This window comes from Sinocyclocheilus rhinocerous, unplaced genomic scaffold (assembly GCF_001515625.1).
Source record: "Sinocyclocheilus rhinocerous isolate Xijiao unplaced genomic scaffold, SAMN03320098_v1.1 scaffold5520, whole genome shotgun sequence".
NCBI lineage: Eukaryota > Metazoa > Chordata > Actinopteri > Cypriniformes > Cyprinidae > Sinocyclocheilus > Sinocyclocheilus rhinocerous.
Genome location: NW_015636164.1, coordinates 29937 through 40130, shown reverse-complemented (window position 1 = coordinate 40130; position 10194 = coordinate 29937). Strand labels below are relative to the sequence as shown.

The following is a 10194-nucleotide window of genomic DNA, read 5'->3' as shown; positions in this document are numbered from 1 at the left end:
CCTGATTTCCCTTACCTTGATATTGTACTACAATTATGAATCCATCATGAATCCACGCAGATAATGAGCAGTGACCAATCGATGAATAAACTATGGGAAGTCCGCTATAAAAGGCAGCAGCCGCTAGCCAACCACCACGTCCAACTTCACAGGAGCAAAGGAAACATTCGCCAACCGGAAGGGACGGTCCTCGGACAGAACGACACAAATGGTACCCAGGCTCCCAGCAATGCCGTAACGTTCCGCTTTTACACGTTCCTGGAGGGCATAGAATTGGATGAACCATACAAGGGGTGTGGCGACTAATAAGTGATATCATACCCACTTCTCGACCCACTACATCTGTAAATAATAAAATGGATTCAAAAGATATTTGGTAGAACACAATAAGCATGATCTTGCAGGTAAACATTTCTTTGAAAATTCCTTTAGCGGCATGTTCCTCTCATGACTCTATTAAAATCTCAGCCTCCTCCTATCTCTGCTAAAATCTAGTGGTTCGACTGAAGATCTAAAGGACCCTGTTTCAATCCCGGGTTTCGGCAGAGTGGAGCAGGGAGTTCTTCAGGCCTTTACAGGCCTCAGACAGTTTCTCTTCAGCGAAAACAGCATGATGTGTGTGGCAGTGCCGCAATGTAGCCTTCTGCCATTTAATTCAGCTCATGTATTTTTTTGTTGACATTTTAATCAACATTATACTGTGAAGGCAGGCCAAGCTAGCGCAGGTATGGCAAAATCGAGTTTCTCAGAAATCTGGCCAGTTGCATGAGCCCTCTTTGTGCACTTGCCAGCTACAGAGGCAGGATGTCTGAGCGACTGAAGCATCGAGCACAGTGAAATACGTGGCCAGGTGGCCTCCATTGCAGAAGTCTCAGTGACTCGTTGGTCTAGGGGTATGACTCTTGCTCAGGGTGCGAGAGGTCCTTGTTTCAAATCCCGGATGAACCCGCTTCGGAGCCTCTTTTTTTTTTTAGCATTATCCATAGATCAAGCACGGTGGAATAAATGGCTGAGGGGGACTCCAGTTTCATGCACGCCATGGCTCATTGTTCTAGAAGAATGATTCTCACTTAGGGTGTGAGAGGTCCTGGGTTCAAATCCCAGACGAGCCCACTTCGGAGTCTCTTTTTTGAGCAATATCTGTAAATCAAGCACGGTGAAATAAATGGCTGGGGGGGACTCCAGAATCATACACGTGGTGGCTCGTTCTTCTAGGGTTATGATTCTCACTTAGGGTGCAGAGGTCCCAGGTTCAAATTTTGGACGAGCCCGCCTCTGTCTTTGGTGCCTCTTTTCTTGAGCTTCAAATTCCGCCTCTATCTTTGGTGCATCTTTTCTTGAGCAGTATACATCCTTGCTGATTTCTCTGGGCCAATCGCAAGCCTCCGTCAAGTAAGACTAGTGCTGCTTCTGCGCATATTCAAGCCCGCATCTCGCTGTTCTTCTTTGTTCCTCGTCTGCAAGATAAACTTGGTCGACCACTTAGCTCGTTTGGTTAGAGTGCTTGCATTGCAATGTGGTGTCGTTTCTGAGATGGCTCAGATGGGCTGCGCTGCAGGGTAGCCGTCTGCAGATGAGTCGAGCCTCGTGTCCTTTGCCTTGCCGTTTTTCTCAATATTGGTTTGGGAAAGCAGCCCAAGCCAGTGAAGGTACGGCAGAAAGGAGTTTCTCAGAAAGCGTCACAACCCTGTGAGCCTTCATTTTGCATTTGCTAGTTGAGGGCGCATCCTCTGGCTCGTTGGTCTAGGGGTATGATTCTCGCTTTGGGTGTGAGAGGTCCTGGGTTCAAATCCTGGACGAGCCCACCTGCAGCTTTGAAACCGCTGTTTTTTTCTAGGAGCGGCTGTCGTCCTGCTTTCTTTGGCTCAATTGCACTGCATTGTTAGATACTTGTCTTTCAACTTCGATGTCTTGTCCTTCTACTAAGTCTCTTACCTACTGCTCGCGTTGCGTTGAGTGGGTCACTCAGTAGATTACAGATTAGCACACTAAGGCTGAAATAGCTCAGTTAGGAGAGCGTTAGACTGAAGATCTAAAGGTCCCTGGTTTGATCTCGGGTTTTGGCTGGGAGTGCTTTTTGGACACCATTCTGATGCTCGCGGGTCATTTGCTTTTCTCAGTGCCTCCTTCTGAGTCATTTCAACACTGCAAACAGAAGAGCCGACGCCCCAGCTGCTGCTTGGTTCCAATGGTGAAACGGTTAGCACTCTGTACTCTGATTCCAGTGATCCGAGTTCAAATCTCGGTGGAACCTGCAAGGTTTTGACTGACAGTGCTTGGCCAAGAGGAGCCTACGTCACAACCTTCTCTGTGGCAGTGTTCTTGAAAGGGAGTGCTACAGTGGCCTTCTTTAACCGTGCACCTGTGATGCGTGACATGGTGAGTGTGCCCAAAGTATCTAGAACACACATTAAACTGAACAGGAACAACGTTGAACTAAATTTAGCAGACTGGTGTCACCGTTACCTTCTGTGAAGAAGCATTACAGACCTCAGATAGTTTTTCTTCAGAGAAAACTGCATGTGTGTGGCAGTGCCGCAATGTAGCCTTCTGCCATTTAATTCAGCTCATGTATTTTGTTGTTGACATTTTAATATGCATTATACTTTGAAGGCAGGCCAACCTAGTGCAGGTACGGCAAAATCGAGTTTCTCAGAAATCCGCCCAGTTGCAGGAGCCCTCTTTCTGCACTTGTCAGCTACACAGGCAGGATGTCTGAGCGACTGAAGCATCGAGCACAGTGAAATACGTGGCCAGGTGGCCTCCATTGCAGGAGTCCCAGTGGCTCATTGGTCTAGGGGTATGATTTTTGCTTAGGGTGCAAGAAGTCCTTGTTTCAAATCCCGGACAAGCCTGCTTTGGAGCCTCTTTTTTTTTAGCATTAGCCGTAGATCAAGCACAAATAAATGGCTGAGGGGGACTCCAGTTTCATGCACGCCATGGCTTGTTGTTCTAGGGGTATGATTTTCGCTTAGGGTGTGAGAGGTGCCAGGTTCAAATCCAAGGCAGCCCAAGCCAGTGTCGGTACGGCAGAAAGGAGTTTCTCAGAAAGCTTCACAACTCTGTGAGCCTTCATTTTGCATTTGCTAGTTGCAGTAGCATTCACTGGCTCGTTGGTTTAGGGGTATGATTCTCGCTTCGGGTGTGAGAGGTCCCGGGTTCAAATCCTGGACAAGCCCACCTGCAGCTTTGAAACCGCTTTTTTTGACAAGATGACAAGAGTCTCTTTGGAGTCTCTTGTCATCCTGCTTTCTTTGGCTCAATTGCACTGCATTGTTAGGTACTTGTCTTTCAACGTCGATGTCTTGTCCTTCTACTTGGTCTCTTACTTACTGCTCGCCTTGCGTTGAGTGGGTCACTCAATCAGTTACAGATTAGTACACTAAGGCTGAAATAGCTCAGTTGGGGTAGCGTTAGACTAAAGGTCCCTGGTTTAACCGTGCACCTGTGATGCATCTGACATGGTGAGTGTGCCCAAATGTCTCTTTTTTGAGCAATATCCGTAAATCAAGCACGGTGAAATAAAAGGCTGGGGGGACTCCAGAATCATGCTCGTGGTGGCTCGTTCTTCTAGGGTTATGATTCTCGCTTAGGGTGCGAGATGTCCCAGGTTTAAATCCTGGACGAGTGCTTGGCAAATAGGAGCCTACGTCACAACCTTCTCTGTGGCAGCGTCTCTTGAAAGGGAGTGCTACAGTGTTCTCCTTTAACCGTGCACCTGTGATGAATCTGACATGGTGAGTGTTCCCAAAGAATCTAGAACACACATTAAACTGAACAGGAACAACGTTGAACTAAATTTAGCAGACTGGTGTCACCGTTATCTTCTGTGAAGAAGCATTACATACCTCAGACAGTTTTTCTTCAGCGAAAACAGCATGATGTGTGTGGCAGTGCCGCAATGTAGCCTTCTGCCGTTTAATTCTGCTCATGTATTTTGTTGTTGTCATTTTAATAAACATTATACTGCCAAGGCAGGCCAAGCTAGTGCAGGTACGGCAAAATTGGATTTCTCATAAATCCGGCCCGTTGCATGAGCCCTCTTTCTGCACTTGCCAGCTACAGAGGCAGGATGTCTGAGCGACTGAAGCATCGAGCACAGTGAAATACGTGGCAAGGCGGCCTCCTTTGCAGAAGTCCTAGTGGCTCGTTGGACTAGGGGTATGATTCTCGCTTAGGGTGCGAGAGGTCCTTGTTTCAAATACCGGACGAGCCTCTTGTTTTTTTAGCATTATCCATAGATCAAGCAGGGTGAAATAAATGGCTGAGGGGGACTCCAATTTCATGCACGCCATAGCTCGTTGTTCTAGGGGTATGATTCTCGCTTAGGGTGTGAGAGGACCCGGGTTCAAATCCCGGACGAGCCCACTTCGGAGTCTCTTTATTGAGCAATATCCGTAAATCAAGCACGGTGAAATAAATGGCTGGGGGGGACTCCAGAATCATGCACGTGGTGGCTCGTTCTTCTAGGGTTATGATTCTCACTTAGGATGTGAGAGGTCCCAGGTTAAAATTCTGGACGAGCCCGCCTATGTCTTTGATTCGCGAAAACAGCATGATGTGTGTGGCAGTGCCGCAATGTAGCCTTCTGCCGTTTAATTCAGCTCATGTATTTTGTTGTTGACATTTTAATAAACATTATACTGCGAAGGCAGCCCAAGCTAGTGCAGGTACGGCAAAATGGCCAGTTGCATGAGCCCTCTTTCTGCACTTGCCAGCTACAGAGGCAGGATGTCTGAGCGACTGAAGCATCGAGCAGAGTGAAATATGTGGCCAGGCGGCCTCTATTGCAGAAGTCTCAGTGGCTTGTTGGTCTAGGGGTATGATTCTCGCTTAGAGTGTGTGCGGGCCTTGTTTCAAATCCCGGACGAGTCCGCTTTGGAGCCTCTTTTTATTTTTTAGCATTATCCGTAGATCAAGCACGGTGAAATAAATGGCTGAGGGGGACTGCAGTTTTATGCACGCCATGGCTCGTTGTTCTAGGAGTATGATTCTCACTTAGGGTGTGAGAGGTCCCTGGTTCAAATCCCGGACGAACCCTCTTCGGAGTCTCTTTTTTGAGCAATATCCGTAAATCAAGCACGGTGAAATAAATGGCTGGGGGGCACTCCAGAATCATGCACGTGGTGGCTCGTTCTTCTAGGGTTATGATTCTCACTTAGGGTGCGAGAGGTCCCAGGTTCAAATTCCGCCTCTATCTTTGGTGCATCTTTTCTTGAGCAGTATACATCCTTGCTGATTTCTCTGGGCCAATCGCAAGCCTCCGTCAAGTTAGACTAGTGCTGTTTCTGCGCATATTCAAGCCCGCATCTCGCTGTTCTTCTTTGTTCCTCGTCTGCAAGTTAAACTTGGTTGACCACTTAGCTCGTTGGGTTAGAGTGCTTGCATTGCAACGAGGTGTCATTTTTGAGATGGCTCAGATGGGCTGCACTGCAGGGTAGCCGTCTGCAGCTGCCTCGTGTCCTTTGCCTTGCCATTTTTCTCAATATTGGTTTGGGATGGCAGCCCAAGCCAGTGGACGTACGGCAGAAAAGAGTTTCTCAGAAAGCTTCACAACCCTGTGAGCCTTCATTTTGCATTTGCTAGTTTCGGGAGCATCCTCTGTCTCGTTGGTCTAGGGGTATGATACTCGCTTTGGGTGTGAGATGTCCTGGGTTCAAATTCTAGACGAGCCCACCTGCAGCTTTGAAACTGCTGTTTTTTTTCTAGGAGTGGCTGTCGTCCTGCATTCTTTGGCTCAATTGCACTGCATTGTTAGGTACTTGTCTTTCAACATCGACGTCTTGTCCTTCTACTTGGTCTCTTACTTACTGCTCGCCTTGCGTTGAGTGGGTCACTCAGTCGGTTAAAGATTAGTAAACTAAGGCTGAAATAGCTCAGTTGGGAGAGCGTTAGACTGACACTCTAAAGGTCCCTGTTTGATCTCGGGAGCAGGGAGTGCTTTTTTGACACCATGCTGATGCTCTCGGGTCATTTGCTTTTCTCAGCGCCTCCTTCTGAGTCATTTCAACACTGCAAACAGAAGGGCAGACGCCCCAGCTGCTGCTTGGCTCCATGGAGAAACGGTTAGCACTCTGGTTTCTGAAGCCAGTGATCTGAGTTCAAATCTCGGTGGAACCTGCCAGGTTTTGACTGGCAGTGCTTGGCAAAGAGGAGCCTGCGTCATATCCTTCTCTGTGGCAGCGTCTCTTGAAAGGGAGTGCTACAGTGGCCTCCTAGTTGCAGGAGCATCTGATGGCTCGTTGGTCTAGGGGTATGGTTCTTGCTTCGGGTATGAGAGGTCCCAGGTTCAAATCCTGGACGAGCCCAACTGAAGATCTAAAGATCCCTGTTTCGATCCCGGGTTTTGGCAGAGGGGAGCAGGGAGTGCTTTTTGGACACCATCCTGATGCCCGCAGGTCAGTTGCTTATCTCAGCGCCTCCTTCTGAGTCACTAATACACTGCAAACAAAAGGGCAGACGACCATGCTGCTGCTTGGTTCCATAGTGTAACGGTTAGCAATCTGGACTCCGAATCCTGCGATCTGAGTTCAAATCTCGGTGGAACATGCCAGATTTTGATTGGCAGTGCTTGGCAAAGAGGAGCTTATGTCACAACCTTCACTGTGGCAGTGTGTCTTGAAAGGGAGTGCTACAGTGGCCTCTTTTAACCGTGCACCTGTGATGAATCTGACATGGTGAGTGTTCCCAAAGAATCTAGAACACACATTAAACTGAACAGGAACAACGTTGAACTAAATTTAGCAGACTGGTGTCACCGTTATCTTCTGTGAAGAAGCATTACATACCTCAGACAGTTTTTCTTCAGCGAAAACAGCATGATGTGTGTGGCAGTGCCGCAATGTAGCCTTCTGCCGTTTAATTCTGCTCATGTATTTTGTTGTTGTCATTTTAATAAACATTATACTGCCAAGGCAGGCCAAGCTAGTGCAGGTACGGCAAAATTGGATTTCTCATAAATCCGGCCCGTTGCATGAGCCCTCTTTCTGCACTTGCCAGCTACAGAGGCAGGATGTCTGAGCGACTGAAGCATCGAGCACAGTGAAATACGTGGCAAGGCGGCCTCCTTTGCAGAAGTCCTAGTGGCTCGTTGGACTAGGGGTATGATTCTCGCTTAGGGTGCGAGAGGTCCTTGTTTCAAATACCGGACGAGCCTCTTGTTTTTTTAGCATTATCCATAGATCAAGCAGGGTGAAATAAATGGCTGAGGGGGACTCCAATTTCATGCACGCCATAGCTCGTTGTTCTAGGGGTATGATTCTCGCTTAGGGTGTGAGAGGACCCGGGTTCAAATCCCGGACGAGCCCACTTCGGAGTCTCTTTATTGAGCAATATCCGTAAATCAAGCACGGTGAAATAAATGGCTGGGGGGCACTCCAGAATCATGCACGTGGTGGCTCGTTCTTCTAGGGTTATGATTCTCACTTAGGATGTGAGAGGTCCCAGGTTAAAATTCTGGACGAGCCCGCCTATGTCTTTGATTCCTCTTTTCTTGAGCAGTATACATCCTTGCTGATTTCTCTGGGCCAACCGCAAGCCTCCGTCAAGTAAGACTAGTGATGCTTCTGCACATATTCAAGCCCGCATCTCGCTGTTCTTCTTTGTTCCTCGTCTGCAAGTTAAACTTGGTTGACCACTTAGCTCGTTGGGTTAGAGTGCTTGCATTGCAACGAGGTGTCATTTTTGAGATGGCTCAGATGGGCTGCACTGCAGGGTAGCCGTCTGCAGCTGCCTCGTGTCCTTTGCCTTGCCATTTTTCTCAATATTGGTTTGGGATGGCAGCCCAAGCCAGTGGACGTACGGCAGAAAAGAGTTTCTCAGAAAGCTTCACAACCCTGTGAGCCTTCATTTTGCATTTGCTAGTTTCGGGAGCATCCTCTGTCTCGTTGGTCTAGGGGTATGATACTCGCTTTGGGTGTGAGATGTCCTGGGTTCAAATTCTAGACGAGCCCACCTGCAGCTTTGAAACTGCTGTTTTTTTTCTAGGAGCGGCTGTCGTCCTGCTTTCTTTGGCTCAATTGCACTGCATTGTTAGGTACTTGTCTTTCAATGTCGACATCTTGTCCTTCTACTTGGTCTCTTACTTACTGCTCGCCTTGCGTTGAGTGGGTCACTCAGTCGGTTAAAGGTTAGTAAACTAAGGCTGAAATAGCTCAGTTGGGAGAGCGTTACACTGATGCTCTAAAGGTCCCTGGTTTGATCTCGGGTTTCGGCAGATGAGAGCAGGGAGTGCTTTTTTGACACCGTTCTGATGCTCGCGGGTCATTTGCTTTTCTCAGCGCCTCCTTCTGAGTCATTTCAGCACTGCAAAAAGAAGGGCATACGCCCCAGCTAATGCTTGGTTCCATGGTGAAACGGTCAGCACTCTGGGTTCTGAATCCAGTGATCCGAGTTCAAGTCTCGGTGGTACCTGCCAGGTTTTGACTAGCAGTGCTTGGCAAAGAGGAGCCTGCGTCACATCCTTCTCTGTGGCAGCGTGTCTTGAAAGGGAGTGCTACAGTGGCCTCCTAGTTGCGGGAGCATTCGATGGCTCGTTGGTCTAGGGGTATAATTCTTGCTTTGGGTGTGAGAAGTCCTGGGTTCAAATCCCAGACGAGCCCACCTGCAGCATTGAAACCTCTGTTTTTGAAGAGCGGCTGTCGTCCTGCTTTCTTTGGCTCAATTGCACTGCATTGTTAGGTACTTGTCTTTCAATGTCGACGTCTTGTCCTTCTACTTGGTCTCTTACCTACTTCTCGCGTTGCGTTGAGTGGGTCACTCAGTCTGTTACTGATAAGTACACTAAGGCCGAAATAGCTCAGTTGGGAGAGTGTTAGACTGAAGATTTAAAGGTCACTGGTTCAATCCCTGGTTTTGGCAGAGAGGAGCACTAGTTAGAACACACAGCTGCTGCTTGGTTCCGTGGTAAAATGGTTAGCACTCTGAATCAAGTGATCTGAGTTCAAATCTCGGTGGAACCAGCCTGATTTTGACTGGCAGTGCTTGGCAAAGAGGAGCCTACGTGGCAGCGTCTCTTGAAAGGGAGTGCTACAGTGGCCTCCTTTAACCGTGCACCTGTGATTAATTGGGCATGGTGAGTGTGCCCAAAAAATCTAGAACACACATTAAACTGAACAGGAACAACATTGAACTAAATTTAGCAGACTGGTGTCACCGTTACCTTCTGTGAAGAAGCATTATAGACCTCAGACAGTTTTTCTTCAGCGAAAACAGCATGATGTGTGTGGCAGTGCCGCAATGTAGCATTCTGCCGTTTAATTCAGCTCATGTATTTTGTTGTTGACATTTTAATATACATTATACTTTGAAGGCAGGCCAAGCTAGTGCAGGTACGGCAAAATGGAGTTTCTCAGAAATCCGGCCAGTTGCATGAGCCCTCTTTCTGCACTTGCCAGCTACAGAGGCAGGATGTCTGAGCGACTGAAGCATCGAGCACAATGAAATATGTGGCCAGGCGGCCTCAATTGCAGAAGTCTCATTGGTCTAGGGGTATGGCTCTCGCTTAGAGTGAGAGAGTTCTTTGTTTCAAATACCGGACGAGCCCACTGTGGAGCCTCTTTTTTTTTTAGCATTATCCATAGATCAAGCACGGTGAAAAAAATGGCTGAGGGGACCTCCAGCTTCATGCATGCCGTGGCTCGTTGTTCTAGGGGTATGATTCTCGCTTAGGGTGCAGGTTCCTGAGGTCCCTGTCTGAGGTCCCTGTTTCAAATCCCGGACGAGCCTGCTTTTGGAGCCTTTTTTTTAACATTATCCGTAGATCAAGCAATGTGAAATAAATGGCTGAGGAGGCCTCCAACTTCATACATGCCGTGGCTCGTTAGTCTAGGGGTATGATTCTTGCCTAGAGTGTGAAAGGTCCCGCATTCAAATCCCGGACGAGCCAACCTCTGTCTTTGGTGCCTCTTTTCTTGAGCAATATTCATCCTTGCTGACTTCTCTGGGTCAATCGCAAGGCACCGTCAAGTAAGACTAGCGCTGCTTCTGCGCATATTCAAGCCCACATCTCGCTGTTCTTCTTTGTTCCTCATCCGCAATTTAAACTTGGTCGACCACTTAGCTCGTTGGGTTAGCGACTGAAATGTGCTTGCACTGAAATGAGGTGTCGTTTCTGAGATGGCTCAGATGGACTGCGCTACAGGGTAGCTGTCTGCAGTTGACTTGAGCCTCGTGTACTTTGTCTTGCCATTTTTC

The 10194-nt window shown here is 48.1% G+C and overlaps 4 non-coding genes across 4 annotated transcripts; all 4 read left to right on the top strand.

The window, feature by feature from the left end:
* Nucleotides 1-1732: 1732 nt before the first annotated feature.
* On the top strand, nucleotides 1733-1804 carry trnap-ugg (transfer RNA proline (anticodon UGG)). Its single transcript has one exon. It is a non-coding gene; the product is annotated as a tRNA-Pro (tRNA).
* Nucleotides 1805-8142: 6338 nt separating this feature from the next.
* trnai-gau (transfer RNA isoleucine (anticodon GAU)) lies at nucleotides 8143-8215 on the top strand. Its single transcript has one exon. It is a non-coding gene; the product is annotated as a tRNA-Ile (tRNA).
* A 313-nt stretch (nucleotides 8216-8528) lies between these two features.
* trnap-ugg (transfer RNA proline (anticodon UGG)) lies at nucleotides 8529-8600 on the top strand. The gene has a single exon. It is a non-coding gene; the product is annotated as a tRNA-Pro (tRNA).
* Nucleotides 8601-8786: 186 nt separating this feature from the next.
* trnaf-gaa (transfer RNA phenylalanine (anticodon GAA)) lies at nucleotides 8787-8859 on the top strand. The gene has a single exon. It is a non-coding gene; the product is annotated as a tRNA-Phe (tRNA).
* Nucleotides 8860-10194: the final 1335 nt, after the last annotated feature.